The 17515-nt window shown below is 39.5% G+C and overlaps 2 long non-coding RNA genes across 2 annotated transcripts; both read right to left on the bottom strand.

Moving 5' to 3' along the window:
- Positions 1 to 34: 34 nt before the first annotated feature.
- LOC109615762 lies at positions 35 to 4023 on the bottom strand. Its single transcript, XR_002196760.3, has 4 exons — positions 2377 to 4023; positions 2193 to 2284; positions 1101 to 1209; positions 35 to 846 (listed from the first exon to the last, which is right to left on the bottom strand). It is a non-coding gene; the product is annotated as an uncharacterized LOC109615762 (long non-coding RNA).
- A 2493-nt stretch (positions 4024 to 6516) lies between these two features.
- On the bottom strand, positions 6517 to 8230 carry LOC117593795. Its single transcript, XR_004575249.1, has 3 exons — positions 8076 to 8230; positions 6712 to 7427; positions 6517 to 6622 (listed from the first exon to the last, which is right to left on the bottom strand). It is a non-coding gene; the product is annotated as an uncharacterized LOC117593795 (long non-coding RNA).
- Positions 8231 to 17515: the final 9285 nt, after the last annotated feature.

The following is a 17515-nucleotide window of genomic DNA, read 5'->3' as shown; positions in this document are numbered from 1 at the left end:
TTAAGTTTTTTTTGCAGTTTAACATGTTCGTTGTAAACCATCTCTGCATTGATAACATTGAAGCAGGAGTTAAGTGAACTATAAGGGGGTGAAAGCTCTTTTTGTAACGTTCCTTGTGTTACATTAAGTAAATCAAAGGTGTTTAAAGTGAAATTAACTGGACTGGTTTAATTTTTGTAATATTACTATGCTGCACCTTCCTCTTTTTTTCTCTCTTGCCAAAGCAATAACAATAATACAGTTCAGATTATGCAAAACATTATTCATTGTCTCTCTAAACTCAGTCAATCTGATCAGTTATTTCACAGACCAAGAAACTGCTCACAAAATTGAACAGCAGCAATGTAAGTATCGCAGCCAAAGGACTGGGATGCAGTTCATGGGTTAACTGCAGCTCTTGGGTTAACTGCATCTCTTAAAGCTGTCATTAGTCAGGGGGCATGCTGTGTCTGGAACAATGATGCTCGACTAGTCATCAAATGGAAGTCTGCGGTTTTCCCACTCAATGTAAAGAATATCCATGCCCTACAAATGGAGCATTTTGAGTTGTATGCAGTAAAAGTAGGCACACTTTCAAATACTACAGAATGTGCTCTTGGCTTCTAGGTCCTGGAATTGTGTAATGTGTACGACCCAGCTCCCACAGCTGGTTAGGGGCTTTCTGTTCTCAGCGGATGATTGTCCCAACCATTGCGAAAAGTATCTAGGTCATCCTGCAGGTGTGGGAGAAACACGAAGTGACAGCAGAAGCCCTCTTCTTCCAAGGAGTGGAGAACATCATAGTAGATGCATGTTACAGCTACCCACAGGTCTCTCCACAGCCGCTCAATCCTGGAAGATTTTAATCTACAAAAATAATAAATTTAACATGTCCAACTGATTTCATCATTAAAACCAAGTCTTTGAATTTCTTCTTTATTTTGTGTTTATGCATAACCAACTATATTTGGAATTAGATCTTGTTATATACTATACTGCATGTCATTACAACTTTGCAAATTACAGTACTCCTGCTAGCAGTTGTATGTTAACATACTACCACTACATGGCATCAGTAAGGTGGCAGCTTTAATTAGCAATATCTATACTATCGAACAAACCTTTGGTTGTGAACACTTCCCGGATATGAAGCTGCTCTTTCCAGTGCCACAGACTGTAAACATGAAGCGTGCAACGTCGACATTTTCCACTCCCCGATCAGCACGAACCCTAAAGTAGACACACAACACTTTCAAAGATCACATTCTGGTAAAGTTTATTGGTTTACTTATTTACACAGTGCAAAGGAAGTGGTTGAAAATTCTGAAAATTTATATATATTTTGGTTTTGCAAATTATACTTGTGTGGGGTGGTGTGGTGTTGGGCACTGTATTGTACTCAGGGGTGGAAGAAGTATTCAATTACTGTGATACTGATGTAGTTAACGTATTGCAGTAAAAGTAGTAGTTTGCTCCCTTTGACTGATATATTATTATATATGACATCATTACATTTTGAGTAGTGAAGCATCAGTGTTAGAGCAGCATGTTACTGTTCCAGCTCCACCTCCAGTAGCTACTTTACACTACTTTATATACAGTAAGCTAGTTCAGTCCAGTGTTTCCCAACCTGGTGCTGCCCCCCACCCCCAAAGGGTCAGCAGATAAATACACAAAATGTGTTTTCAGTTTTTTCTTTTTTTCTCTAAACTTCTCACATGGTGAGATTTCAATAAATGTTCAAATTATCAAATATTTCAGCAAAAATCTAAGATTAGAGGAACAAAAAGTTTGGAAACCACTGGTTTCATTTTTAACAATGTGTTGTATTTTAAAAGCTTGTTATATTATCCATTGTGTCAAAGGAACTAAAGCTGTCAGATAAATGTAGTGGAGTACAAAGTACAATATTTCCTCTGAGATGTAGTGGAGTGGAAGTACTCAACTACTGTACGGTACAAGCGCCTCAAATTTGTTCAGAGTTTGACGCTAAAGGGCTGTTTTCACATTCATCTGCTGACAGTGGAAAGTTTGAGTTTGTTGAAAATCTAATTTTAATTAATATTATTCAAAGTAAAGTATTTTATATACTTATTAAAACCTGTCTGAAGGTGATCTTTAAGTACATTACTTGAGTAAATGTTCTTAGTTACTTTCCGCCACTGCTTGTACTGTTGTAGAGTAAAAACTCCCAGTTTAAAATATGCATTTACCTGAGAGGAAAACCAAACTTCTCAACAGATTCTAGGAAGAAAGCCAGGGTGGTTGATGCAAGATTGTTGGAGGCTGCACCAAGATACATTATCTGCAGCACAAATGCAATTACACGTCTATGAGACACTCAAGTATTTAATGATTACAGAAATGTGTACTCTAAGTCCAAACAACTGTGCTTACCTTACAGAAAATACCGTCAATACCACCAAAGACAACAATGTTGTAGCTGAAAGAGAAAAAAATAATTAGTCAGCTGTATATAACATACTGCAAGTAAGAAAAAAAGTGTTCTACAGACAGTTTCTAAATGTAATAGACTAGGTGTATACCATTTTAAGAGGTTGGCTGTGATGGTGCATATACAGTAACAAGAAGCAGTATAAAAAATACCACATACTTTACAAACACACTGAATGTATGCATTTTGTCAAAAAGATTGCTTAAGAATTTACCAAATCAATTTATGGTTTGTATCTGTGCATCAAAGACTGGGGTCCTGGAACCGAGTCGGTCCGTCAATACATCCTACGTGAACCACCCGGCTTGTGACACCAGTGGTGTCAACACAGTGCATGGAGGCTCTGACATGGTTATGCTGCACCCTCAGTCCTCTGGCTTGCAGAAGGGCCTTCATCATTCAATATCCAGAGTGAGGCTGCCTCGACTTAAACTCTCTCACACACTGATCTAACGCTTCATCTGTCATAGTGCTGTATAATACCTTAACTGAGAGATCAGACTCAGCCATGATGTGCGCCTAGACATCCCCAAAAGTTTAGCTATACATGGAACAGACAGATTAAGTTCCAGAAGTTTGCTAAGGCACCCTGGGGATATGACCATTCGTCGTCGCCCAGCTGGTCCTTGCTCAAACTGCACAACTACAATGTGTTGCTCCCTTTTGTCTTTTTCCAAATTGATAAGACTGTGTAGCTGTGTCAGTGAATCTAAAATAACTGGATACAGCATTTAAAAACACAAGTTCTTGTGTGCAAGTGAACTCTAAAAAGTCCAGATCCAGAGGCATGCGTCCCAGAATATGCTCCAACCGAGAGCGAAGTCTTTCTAAAAGTTGATTAAGCAGTTCCTAGGAGAAAAACTAAATCACTGTGTGAGCACATTATATGGAAAAAATAAAGATAAGCATGATATTCTTAAATTAAACATGTTATTTTTTTTATAGTTTCAAGTGAGTTAACATCTCATGAATATCTGAGTGAGTTTTCAGAGTTGAGCTTATTTATTTTCATATGAAAAATGATAATTTATGAATGTCCTCTGTAGTGGACATCAGGACTTTCCCCCGGAAAACAGCCTCTGTCCCGCGAGTGAGGGAGTCAGACAGCGTCCAGTTTAATGATGGCGATTATGTAATTTAGCGCGAAAACGTAATTTTGCAAACGGCAGTGTGAATGGGGCTACTAACTTACGAGCAACCACGACCCAAGCTGTTGCCAGTTAACACTATAATGCAATAATTTGCGCCTTCTTTTAATGTTTTGGGTAAAGTGAAACAGCTAGTAACTTAATAGGCAGCTGTTAAACAAACTGTCAGTCAGATATTTCTTGCAGCCACATCATAAACCATGCTAATATAAAGTTAGCTAATAGCTAAGATAACGCTAGCTAGCTAACATAACCCTGACGAATAGCTAACACATGTTTAACGAACGCCATATCACTAAAAGTTCCCCGTAGACATTGTTCAATAAATTATGTTAATGTGCAACGTGTCCGGTAAATATTACTGACTTTTACGAACAAAAAGGTAAATAAAAAGTACACTCACCGAAGCACCATTATTTGTGTTCTGAGCCATGCCGAGCTCACCTGAACTTCACCGCCTTCCTGTTTCGGCATCACATGACCAATGGAGCGTAACTTGATTGGCTAGATGTTGGATGATTTGATACAGGGATCGATTGCTTCTTTTTGGTTACCCGGATGTTGACTGACAATTTTTACACTGAATTTTTCAATAGGGTCTAACTGCAGCTTGCAGCAGTCACTCATGCCGCACCCCCTGCTCAGGCCGCGCCCCCTGCTCACGCCGCGCCCCCTGCTCAGGCCGCGCCCCCTGCTCAGGCCGCGCCCCCTGCTCAGGCCGCGCCCCCTGCTCACGCCGCACCCCCTGCTCAGGCCGCGCCCCCTGCTCACGCCGCGCCCCCTGCTCAGGCCGCGCCCCCTGCTCACGCCAGGCCCGTTTTCTTTGCCTTCAAAATAAAAGCCCCCTTCTTCTTTTGGCTGTACAAAAAATGTATTTATAACTGTACAAAAAATGTATTTATAATTGTGTTTTTCTAAATTCTATTTTTCTAAATAAATGCCTGTTCTTTATAGTTTGGGATGGAACTACAGAATGCAATTAAAAAAACAATCATTTCATGTTGTATGGGATTACTTTTTGTATTTGCTAATGTATAATAAATTGAACTGCAAACAAAACTATTTATTTAGAAGTAAGCAAAAACACACGACAATGTAACAATTCAACAATCTAATTATTCTTGGTCTTAATAAGTGGATGTAAGTTATGTACTATGTGACAGTACTATCACATAGTGGGCTGGTCACAAGAGGACTAGAAGGCTCTCTCTGGGTCGAAGCACTGAAAGAAAAATCCTCTACTGCAGTTTACATGTGATTCCAAAGGACTTTATGCTGATCAGTATCTGTACGTAGATGTAGGCCCTTTAATCCTGTGGGTATGGAAATGTCAGACTGTCTGTATTATTATATTAACAAATGATAAATGTACAGCACTGGGTAGAAATCATATTGGTGCAATGCATTCAATAAACCGGATCACCAGTTGTACACACGATCTCCCCAGTGTTCAGAAATGGACTCAATATTCAGAGGATTTGAATTTTATTACACATTGAACAGGATGTTATTAAAACCAAAAAAGCATAAAGTAGACTCTCAATAGATGTTAGTTTTAACATTTTTAAAATTATACAAAAAGTTCACCCAAAGGTTGTTTAAACATATGACATCTCTTTTTTGTCATAACCAATTAATTAACAGTCTGTAATAACACTGGAGAATTCAAAACGGGGGCCTGCAGCTTGAAAAACACCCAGCTGGCTCAGGGTTGTCTGCCAACAGTTAGTATACGTGTCCGTTCTCACTGAAAGAGAAAATAAGTAAATAAATGTAGCAAATACATACTCAATTATTTTTCCCCCAGACCCCTTTGTTACACACAAACACCTTATTTTTACCTATTGCATTTGGCGGCAAAAGTGATCGCAGTAACCTGGATGTGGGTCTTCTGAGTAAACTGCTTCAAGTACACACCTTTGTCCTGTTCTAACATATCCCGTAAAAGAAAAAGAAAAAACAGAATGATGATTATACTGACCAGTGACCACTAGACTCAGGATGTGGTCTAAGCGTAGTTATGACATCAATACTGAGTATAATGACATAGATTCAAATCCATCCAGTGTTAAGATGTTTACCAGGTGTGCAGTTTTTGAAAAGCATTCCACATTCACGACAGGTGTCCACAGAGTACATGGTGTAGAATTATTTTCTTTAGGACTCTGCTCCATGTAGCGACACCTGTGAAAAACAAATTATCAAAAGTGAACATTTCCATAAGGTTAGTGAAAACACACGTGAGGTACTCAAGTATTGTATACCACAGCACCCTTTATTTAAACACTTACTGTCAAGCCAATGAAAATGTGCCCGTCTCCTGAAGGAGTCAGTGGACACACAAGAGCCAATCTTAAGTATGCCTTATCTCCTTCCTGTAGTACCACTTCATTTAGGATTACAGAAAGCACACATGTTGGTAACTGTAAAATACAGGTCAGGCAAAATCAAGCATAGTAAAGACAACACACTGACTACACTATTGCCTGCAACAATCATAGCATAGCAGAAATATGAAAATTAACAATTATTGGTGAGAACATCTATCATAACGCATTGCCCTGATATTGATATGACTGTACTAAGGGATGTATAAGCATGAGACTCTTGCAGTGACAGGGCAATTATTGTGCATAAGGTGCACTATAGTGTGTGTCATGGTGGTAGTGCAAATAAGTCCAATAGTGCAAGGATAAAGGGAGGTGTTGTGCCATGTTTATTGGCTAATATAGCCAGTAAAAAGTGTAAGCAGTAAGTAAACATTACCTCCAATATGATGCACCTGTCATCCTTTTCTAATCGAAACCATTTGAGGAAAATTATATTATATAAAAAAAAAGAAAATTATATTATAAAAAAAACGTAAGGTTGTTTTTATGAATTAATCAAGACCGGATAAGGCCACTGGGTGTCCTCTGCCATCATCATGCTCACCTCATGTTCCCTCTTGCTGACCTTTGGGACCCTGTATATCGGCTGCAGTGAACCTTGGAGCAATGCTCTGGCCTCATTAGTCCAGTATGCAAACCTCTGTCCATGGCTTTTGAGTAAGATATTAGTAAAATAATAAAAAAGTAAACTAATGTAGAAGCAATGTATTGTAGGAAGTAACATTTAGAGTTGTCTTACCCGTCAGTCTGGAACCGTTCCATTAGACTAATGCACCACCATTTTCGGATGCGTGCCATGTCCCTCTAAAAGAAATAGAATATTTAAGTTGAGGAGGAATGTTCATGTTCAGTCACAAATCACTATTTGTCTGCAAACCATTGGCATGTCAATTACAGCAGAGTACAAAAAGTTATAGAGCCATGTTAAATAGTCCCACAAACAGTTCTTTGATGTGTGGTTAATACTGTAGTGCAAAGTACTTTATAGATCATGCTTAGTTAGACTTCTGGAAATTGTAAACAATTAACCAAAGTCAATGTCATGTTAGGGTGGATTTAAGTTCCTCTTATACTTGCTCCTATGTGAGAAGAACAATAATGAACCAAAATGGAGCCTCTGTGCTCAGGCTGAGTGCATACTGTAAAGTGTAAAAGGCAAAGATCTGTGAGGTTATATCATTTTCAGATAATAAAAAAAAACCAAAAACCTTTAATCAGAGACTAAAAAGCAATTTACCATCAATATTAAGATGCCACAAGAATTTACAGTAGTTTGATGAGGGAAACCCTGCAACAATTGGGCAAAGTGTTAAATAAGCAATATAAAAGTTTTTGGGTCAAATCAGAAATATAGACATGTGCATCCAGGTACATAAGTTGTTGGAGAGATGCACCTCAATGTCTTTGCCAAATTTAGTTGTCCACTGGCCCAGAGCAATGTGATGAGCTAAGTCACTGTCAAAATCAATCAAAATTACAAATTACACACCTTATACTTGTAATAGTATCAAAAAACTGAAGACAATTCATATTACTCGATTCCCTTATATTCAAAATACCACTGTATGCTATTGAAATAGAAGAGTTACAATAGCCACCCACAGGGCTTAAACAAAATAAACTAACTTATATAGCCATTGAACGAGGCTAAACTTTAAGACAGCCTTTGAACAAGGCTTTACTTTCATGCTTATGGAATCCAAATACAAAATCATAGTACCCTGTTGCAGACCTGTTGGTTGTGAATTTTGTTATTGGCCAAATCTGGACAATCTGTACCTGCATTTTTGGAGTACTATGAATTAACAGAACAGGGCTTATTTTTGTCATGTTACGAAACCTAAAGATGGTATGGTAACAACGGTTGCCAAAGCCAAAAATATCATGCGAAGTACCTCACTCAAACTAACACACACACTACGCTAGCATACATGTGCATACACATAGGTATTTTAAGCTAACGTTAGCATACTTCTAAAACACCCTTTTAACTATAAGCAATCGTCAACCTGAAATCAATAGCTATCGGTAGTAGCCTAATATAAATTTTAAACAAACCGTAACGGGCTAAATAACTCCATATTGCTATTATCAGTAACTTACCAGGTGCTTCCCGGGAGTTGTTGCCGCCATGACTCAATATGGCAATATGGTCCATCTGCGTCTTGTAAACAAACCGTACATGTCTGAAAGTCGGAAGTTGCGTGCCAGCGGGGGCGCGGCGTGAGCGGGCGCGGCGTGAGCAGGGGGACTGGCGTGAGCGACAACTGCAAGCTGCAGTTGGACCCTTCTCGAATTTTTTGAGACACAGAATTGTTTTACACTGAATTTTTTTAGACATATAATTTTTTTACACTGAATCTTTTGACATGTGAAATTTTTATACACTGAATTTTTTGAGACAGAATTTTTTTACACTGAATCTTTTGAGAAAAAAAATGTCATAGGCAAAAAAGGTTCAGTGCTAGAAATTCGATGGCTTTTAAAATTCTGTCTGATTTAGATGCAAAATAAAATTCAGTGTTAAAAATAAGATGAAAAAAATTCAGTGCTAAAAGTTCAAATTCAAAATCCGATGGGACAGATTTACTTCCATATGACGGCCCTGTTATTTTATGGGGTTTTCAAGGCCTGCGCCACCAATATTTTACATGGTTTGTTGGGTGAATTCTTGAATGATAAGAAATAACAGTGGCGGATCAAAGAAGATCTGCCTAAAGAATTAGCATAGTGGGATGGCCAGGTTGTGTTATACAAGATGGTACTCTATAAAATTGAGTGTCTGATGTTGGAAAGGCAGTTGTTCTGCAGTCTATTTTGGATTCACAAGTTCCTTATTTTTTGTCTGGAAATCTGAAATGTTTTCCATGACACTCTGAATCATAGTTCTAAGCTGAAATATTTCCTGACTCGGCATAAAACCTTAATGTAGAGAATTCATCCCACTTGTAGCTGTTGTAAAGTTGCAACAATTGTCAAGGGCAACTTTTGTCACTATGAAGATTGAATCAGCGAGCAGGTACACTCATACACACCCACTGTGGATTGCCTCGCACTAAAATGCTACACAGCTACATTGGATGACACAGCTCTATTACAATAGTCTAGACGAGAATGGGGGTCTGATCTTACCGTGAGTCATTGAGGCTTTTTCACAAAAGCTTCTGGTGGTCCTCTACTCTAACCATTCCAAAAGTTACACTCCTCTCCCTGTGCTATTCCATTTTGCTCCTCATTCTTTCATTCTTTCACTGGCCGGTTACCAGACTACCATGATGCATTAATGACAGGACTGAGTTCCCCACATCCTTTTTGGCCCTGCAGTGGTCCAGCTCCACAGACAGTAACCAGCCAAAGTAAAACGCAAGTCAGCCGTTTTTCCAGAACTGGGCCATATGCAGTCTAGTCACAGTCAATTAATTCTACTGCTTAGAACCTAGGTTTGGATGACTAGCAATAATCTGTTCTAATTTAGCATCAGAGGTGCTATATCACTTTAAAACCAGATGTCAGCCATAAGGAAGCCTCATTTGGGCCAGCAAATTCACTGAGAACTTTTCATTAGGCCCTGAAGGGATTCATACACAATTGAAAAACATTGCTGCAAAAGACATGGAAATTGAGATTCCTGAAGTAAAATGTCCATTGTTTTGAGCCATAGATGTCAGGATAGTGAAACAATTCGTATGTCCATGTAGTGGCAATCAGTTGTAATGTGAATTTTCTGTTTCCATTTATGTCATTTAGCAGACATTCTTATCCTGAGTGACTTACAATAAGAGCATTCCTCTTAAGGTGTCTTGGAAAACCAACATCTGGCAATCATAATTAGTACACTTTCCTTCATCGACGCAAGCAGTTTATTTATATGGCGCAATTCATACATGTTTTACAAAGAAAAAGAAACCAGGCAAGCCTAGTTCAGTCGGCCTGCAATAAAGAATATTGATCGAGGCTGCACTCTGGAGAATCGAACCCCGGTCACCCACAAGAAAGGATTTGTGGTTAACCAATACACCAACGAACTGCACTCATTTCAAGGATTAGTACAGCCTCTCATTAACATTCACTCATTAACACTATGCCAAGTTTGAATATTTTGTAAGACACCATTAACTACCGTTAAACTGAGTAATGTTTCTTATTAAGTTTACCTCCACCACAAATAGCATCTATGAACATTATGGCTTTTGTCACAGGCCGTTTTAACAGCTTATTAGCCATTCATGAATGACATTGATACAATAACTGCTGTATCAATATAGGTGACGATAACTGACTTTTTCGTCAGGTGAAAAGGCGAGAGAATCATGTAGCCAGCGAGGTGTTTGTCTATCCTGAACCAATCCTGAGACATAATTCAAAAATTCACCAGAAATATTCGCAATATAGTAAACAATTTCATTTTAGGCTTCCCATAACATATCTACTCAAGGTTGTAGCCAGCGAGGTTTTTGTCTATCCTGAACAAATCCTCTTTTGACACTGTCCGTTTTAACAGCTAATTAGCCATTTGTGAATGACATAGATACAGTATCTATCAATAGAGGTGACTATAACTAGTGATGGCCATTCGAGGCTTCATTAGCATATTAATGCCATAGCTATTTTTTTTGGCAGATAATCAATCTATAGACTCTCCTGAACATTTCCTACAATACATTCACTGCAGCATATAGAAAATATGTATTTCATATCCATTGTTACACTGTGGAAAAAGAGGGTGTGGAAAATATAGTGTTGATAGATGTAGCACACCATTCCCTATGATTAGACAGGTTTGTCTTACTCTACATAATCTCCTGAACAAGACGCTGATGTAAAGAAAGCTAGCGAAGAGATAACCCCATTAGCCTCATTGGATTGCAAGTACAAATAGTTTTTGCAAATCTAATGCATAATGTTTGGGTAAAAATTCTGTAAACAAACAGGAACCAATCCACAAACACAGGTGGCTATCCACAAATATGATATGTTCCACAAACTCAAATGTCACTCACACATACCTCTTTACCTAATGAAAATAGTTTGCATATTGTGAATTACGATTGTTAATCGCGTTTCATATTTACAGATTGTCAAGTATTTGTGAATTTTAAACAAGTTTCTTTGAAAATTCTGAATTACATTTGTGGACTGCGTTTCCTATTTACAGATCACGATGTATTTGTTTGTAGAATTTGTGCAATTGTTGATTTTCTGTAGTATAAAACATTGTAAAACGTGAGTAAAAATTTTACAAACAAATAGGAACCAATCCACAAATATAATGTGATCCTCAAGTAGTGAATTTACTGTTCAAAGTTGCTACGAATAATGGCAAATAATTTTTAATGTATTCAAATCCCTGCTTTGAGGTACAAGTAGAAAGGAGTTTATTTACGGGTAGTGAAATATATTTATGCATTGTGTTTTGTATTTGTTTGTGGCGGTAGGCAGGCACAGACAGACAGACAGACAGACAGACGAGCGGTACAAACCAGAACTGAAGAGCAGCAACACAGACAGCTAACTCAAAGCAATGACCAAAAAACTGAAAGGCAAACAGAACAACTTAAATAGGGACCCAAATCAGAGCCAACAAGCTGCAGCTGTCTCTAGGTGGGGAGAACAGAAACGGTACCACAGAGGCATCTGGAAGTTATCACAGCACCACAGGAACTCACCACAAAGGCTTCCTCACCGCTTCACACTTCAAAGGCCTTCCCACCGCCTAAGACAACATTACTTTTCATCTCCATCCCATTAACCACTCCTGAACACAAAATGCTCTGCTCCATCCATACTTCATTCCCCTCTATGAACCTTATCCGGGACACATAAAATTCTTATCAGGGGGCATTAAATTCATGATTCCCACCACAATCGCAACATTTCCAACGTTCTTTTTTAATCGTTAAACTGAATTTCAGCAATATCAGTATGACAGAGTATACAAAATCATTGCTTCATTTTTTATTGATGTTGACATTCGTCCCCCCTTTCAGGCCTGTACTGCCAATTGCACCAGTTTCCATTTAAATGTACCCCTCCACATCATAGCCTTGTGTCAGTATTTATTGAGTGTGTTTATTGTTATCCCCTCTTCTTATCTGTTCGCATTTACATTTTAAACAGGAAAGAAGATCATATAAATGTGAGCACATTTCTGCCTGACGCACCTCCCAAGGTGCCATTGTGCCTGATGCAGCGTCATCACCGGGAGCCACTCTTCACTGATGTTTTGCTCCTTTAATCCTGGAACATCTCGAGGCGCTGGAGCAGCAGCAGAGACATCTCCCTACCGCCCCCTGCAGCCAGCCCTAGTATCCTTGTTTTCCCCATACCTTTCTTCTTAGCCAGAGCCAGAAGCTCCCTTGTTCTACCTCTTTCACCAGGTCTTTGAGAGTCTACTTTAATTTGGACCCTGTGATCCCAAGAGACTTCAAGAACCGCTGGGTGGATGTTCCAGTGTAGCCTCTGCACCCAACTCTGCACCCACTCCTGCTTGTGAGCACTCTGTCAGCTCTGCGTTCTTCTCCTTCTTCCTCTCGAAGGCTGCCTCCATTCGTTCTTCCCGTGGGACAGTCAATTTGGCCATTACCACTGTCCTGGTAAGTGAGGACCAGAGCTCGATATCTGGCTGTAGGGAGGTTGAGGGGGTCTTTTGAGGGAACTTCCACTGGCGGTCAAGGTCCACTCTCATGCACCACTCACCTCTGGGTGACAGGAGGGATCACTCTGGGTGCTGCACCTCTGGGCCTCACCCCCATGCCTGACAAACTGGATCTGCTGCTGTGATGTTACCGGGCTGGCTCCGTTTGCTTCCAGCCTGTGTGCTTCAAGGTTTTCGGCTCGATAATGGCGCCATCCATATCGACTCTGCGACCAGCACTGTCCTGTGACCAACAGGGCCATAACATGGGCCGATATGTGGAGGATGCCCCAGGGAAGTACGAGCTTCCTTATTAGGATCACATATGATACCCTTCCCGGTCTCCAGAACCTACACCTCTGGTACGGCGCAGAGGAGACCAATTGGGGGTGTGATGTTGAACTGAGAGGATGGGTGGGGAACACCCATCCTGGTGATCCGAGGGGGCTCTCCTTTGGGTTATCACTGAGCTGGTCTTTGATGTATTCTTCCAGCTCCTGCTCGGTGATCTTTAGTGTCCCAGTCTTCTTCTCCTCCAGCAGGCCTTGGGCATACTTGAATGGGTCCCGGAAGAAGCTCGCCCTTGCTTTCTCCCTGCTGCTTCTGCGTTTCCTTATCCTTTCAGCTCGCCTTATCCTTTCAGTCTTACTTTGATCTAATCCCAGAGGTTTTTTAAGCCCTCCTTTTCCTGGTTCTTGGCAGAGAGGGATGTCCCTCTCCCGTTGTATTTTGAATGATCTTCCTCTGTTGCATCTCTCCCTTTGCCTTCCTTACAGATCATGTAACTGAGGATATTTTGGGCAGAGACTCTGCTATCATAGCCTTTAGGGGTTGCTGGTTGCACCATTGAGGTTTTTTGGAAAGGAAAGAAAAAGAAATTCCAGAGCTGTATCTTGTACAATTCATACATAGAAGCAATTCAATGATGAAATAGAATTAAAACATCCAGATTTTTACAATTATCTAACCCACCTGAATCCAGGGGGACTGTACATGAACTTCAACACCCCGGTATCTTAATCCTCGCATTCCAGCGCTAGAATGAACCAGTCAGTTCCTTTGTAAGATAATCTTTGCATCAATATCTTACTTGGCTCTCTCCAGGGGGACATTTATGCCATGTCTGTACATTTTATATTCATCCTCAGTAAATTGCAGTTCCCATAACTGTTTACTGAACCACCCCAGCTCATGCGTAAACGCTTAGATAAACCTGTCAGACCTTTTGTGAGAAAATACCCTACATTGATGTCTAAAACAGCAGCACAAGAACTTGTATTATCCGTCATTGGCAAATTGTTACATTTACACAGAGGTTATTCCTCTGACAGCACCAGAACTTGCATTACAGAAAAACGATTGCTAAAACATAACAGCCTAGAAATAGAATAACAACGAAATAATAAAACATTAAATCAAAGAGAGAAATATAAAATACATACTCAAATGTTTAAAACATAGAATAAGAAAATAGAAACAGAATAAAAATGGGATAAAAACATAGGAAGCTATAAAAGCTGTGTAAACCTAGGTCACTGTAGAAAGCATGTACTGGGCGGTAACAGGCAAGCAGTGACACAGAAAACAGAGTGTTAAAAAATTTGTTTCATTAAATAGCGATTAGCTAGGTTAATAAAACAAGATTCTGAATACCTGTACGTGGACAAAAACAGTGACAATCATTCATACAGCCACCCCACGTATATAGTCAGCGCCACACAACTGACATCTTTGACATCTCAGCAATTCAACAGGAACCCCAGCTTGGGAACTCAGACCGGGTCCAACCCAGCCCATTTGCTTAACCTTTCACACACACTCCTGTCTAAACTCAAACCATTCACCTATAATCGCCACATGTCAAACAGTGAAATGTTTTTCCTCTGACCAAAACGAAAGTGGCTAAATCACGTCATCCGTGCCAGCCCAAACTGTTCCCACCAATACCGTTTACACTACATCAGGTCCACCCACTTGGCTACAGCTCCAAGCATTTCATTGCTGTAACTTGTTTTTGCAAATGACAAGCTTTTGAACTATAGCTGTAAGGCTAAACAGTCATAGGCACGTGCAAAGAGAAGTGGTTTTAACCTGGATTAAAAAATGTATACGATTAGGGCACGTCTAAGATCTTCTGGTAGGTTTTTCCAGTTGTGTACAGCATAACTGCTAAACACAGCTTGACCATGTTTAGTTTGGACTCTGGGGTTAAGAGGCCATTACAGTAGTCAACCCTACTAAAGATAAAAGGATGAGGTTCTCTTGGTCTTTTTTGGACACCAAGATTCTGGCTATATTTTTAAGATGATAGAATGCTGTTTTTTGTGACCGTTTTAATATGACTTTCTCCGGAGATTGTCTCAAAAAAGGAGGAGGAGATAGGATCACTTCGGCATGATGCTAGGCTGCCAGCCATTACCAGCTACAGGCTATCATACTGTATGTTCTAGCACTACAAAGGTGCAAATAGCCTTTTTTTCATTAGAAGTTAAGGTACTTTTTAATTGTCCTTGCCAGTATTTCTAGTTGAAACCTGCATTTCAGAAAACACACTCAACAGCAACACGGTCTGTGTCACCTGTAAAGCATAAGCACTAGATGCCTAACTAACAGTCCATGACATTCAAAGTAATGGCATTTGCATGTTTTATAACAGCATACCTTTTCATTTTGGAAAATGTATAAAGACTACTACTTATTACTGCTATTGAAGCATTTTTAGCAGGTCAAAAGACCAACAAGAGTGCCATCAACCCTTTACAGAAATCTTTTTAACATTTTGTTCAATTGCAGCTGGATTGGCCATGCTAAGAAAAACGATGACTCATACTGAGCGGAGCTTAATCACTATTGGATAATTTGAGATAGCCATCTAATGGTTTCAGTTAGTCAGGAGTGGCGCTTGCACATGTGGAGGTTAGGAAGTAACAGTACTTATCGGTTTACATGTCTTATCTGTTTACGTCTTCCATCTACTGACGATAGTGCTAAAAGTCTTCACCATGATAACCCCACTATTTATGTTTGGTAAGTGGGCATCACTCACAAAAAGTTTTTCTAATTTGTTTTGGACATCCTTTACATTTCTTTGTTCAATTTGTGCAATGTGGTTGTCTCTACCCTGCTACAGTGAATCTGGTACGTAGAAAGTATTTTCACCATATATTTTAGCATGAATTAGCATGTTACGGTTATTCCGATGGTGATGTTCAGCTGTCTATGACTCATTGCCTCTTAATTTGAGTGTAAAAATACTGTTGTAATTGGGGCTCCTGTTATTCCTTATCAGTGGTTTGGAATTTCCGCTTCATGAATTGTGCGCCTAAAAATAGTCCCAGCATAGTTTTGTTTATATGGGAATAACTTTTGATTTGCTGGAATTAGTTATGTAAAGATTTGTTGGACACACTTATGTTGAGCCTTATATGTCTGGTTTGTTTGTGAACATCAGTGGATGTATTGAGCAAGGTATCAGTTGTATACAGTGAGGGATTTTTTTGTTCTCATCCCCTGCTGATTTTGTACGTTTGCCCACTGACAAAGAAATTATCGGTCTGTAATTTTAACAGTAGGTTTATTTGTGCAGAGAGACAGAATAACAACAAAGAAATCCAGAAAAACACATCAAAAATGTTATCAATTGAGCATTATAATGACTGAAATAAGTATTCGACCACTCTGCAAAACATGGCAGATGTGCATGATATATTGACAGGTGTGTATGGACTATGGATGGAAGGGAAGATGGGTTCCCGAGTTGAGCAGCCTTACAGCCTGTGGAAAGAAGCTGTCCCGTAGCCTGTTTGTTTTGGACTGAATGCTCCTGTACCTTTTGCCTGACGGCAGCTTGGATAAACAGTCCGTGGCATGGGTGGCTGGGATCTGTAATGATCCGTTTGCTCCTCCTCCACTTCTCTGTTTAAACATATTGCAGGGTCAGACCTTGTGATGCACTCAGAGCTGAAGGGAGATGTTCTGTTGGGGGAAAAAATGTGTGTAACAAATCTTGTGTTGGAGGAGTTGCTGCTACCGGATGTAGAGAACAGTCCATGTGGATGGTGAGACTATCACTAAAGAAAGAACTGTACAAGGGAACAGGTGCCATTTTTACATTGGGTTATTTCGTTTTTTTGTAAATTAGTAGGAAGGTTGACACATCCTTGCTCTGTGCAGACAAATTATGCTCAGAACAGGTTCAGCGAGTTTGGTTAACTCAATATTGTTTAGCAAAACAATTAAACTCAGAATATAAAATAAAAGGACTCCTTTTTTTGACTTCTACTTATTAACCTAATGCTGGTACTGACCAACTCAAAATGTTTACTTCACTATAACTTAAACATTACCACGACTTCACTCAATCCATTTTTGGAAACCGATTACCTCAATTATTGTTTTGTACAACTTAAAACTCATCAGAATGTACCTCATTTTTAGCACGCACCAGAGGTGGGACCAAGTCATTGTTTAACAAATCACAAGTAAGTTAGTCTTAACATTCAAGTCCCAAGTCAAGTCCCAAGTCAAGACTGGCAAGTCCAAGTCAAGTCATTCATACAATAAAGTGTGTTTGTACTTTTAAATAAAAAATCTTGCCACGTATCCCCTGGGGACTCCCGACATGCCACTAGGGCTATGGGTACCACGCTTGGGAAACACTGGCTTAAAAAATACAAACATGTTCTTGACTCAAACCCAAATCCAATATTCCCGTTATGTGTGTGAGGCTATACAATTAGCAAGAAAATAATGGGACAATGGAGCCACACTTTAAAGATGATATGCAAGAAAAGCCTTGTGGACATAAGAACATTAGTGTGCTATTACAAAAAAAAAGGGTTCATATTCCACAATGTTTTAAGCATTCCCCATTATCTGGGATAAAGTGAAAGCCCATCAGGACTTATTG

This window comes from Esox lucius, chromosome 1 (assembly GCF_011004845.1).
Source record: "Esox lucius isolate fEsoLuc1 chromosome 1, fEsoLuc1.pri, whole genome shotgun sequence".
NCBI classification, from domain to species: Eukaryota; Metazoa; Chordata; class Actinopteri; order Esociformes; family Esocidae; genus Esox; species Esox lucius.
Note: the sequence above shows the minus strand (reverse complement) of the source record. Positions and strands in the feature narration are given on the sequence as shown.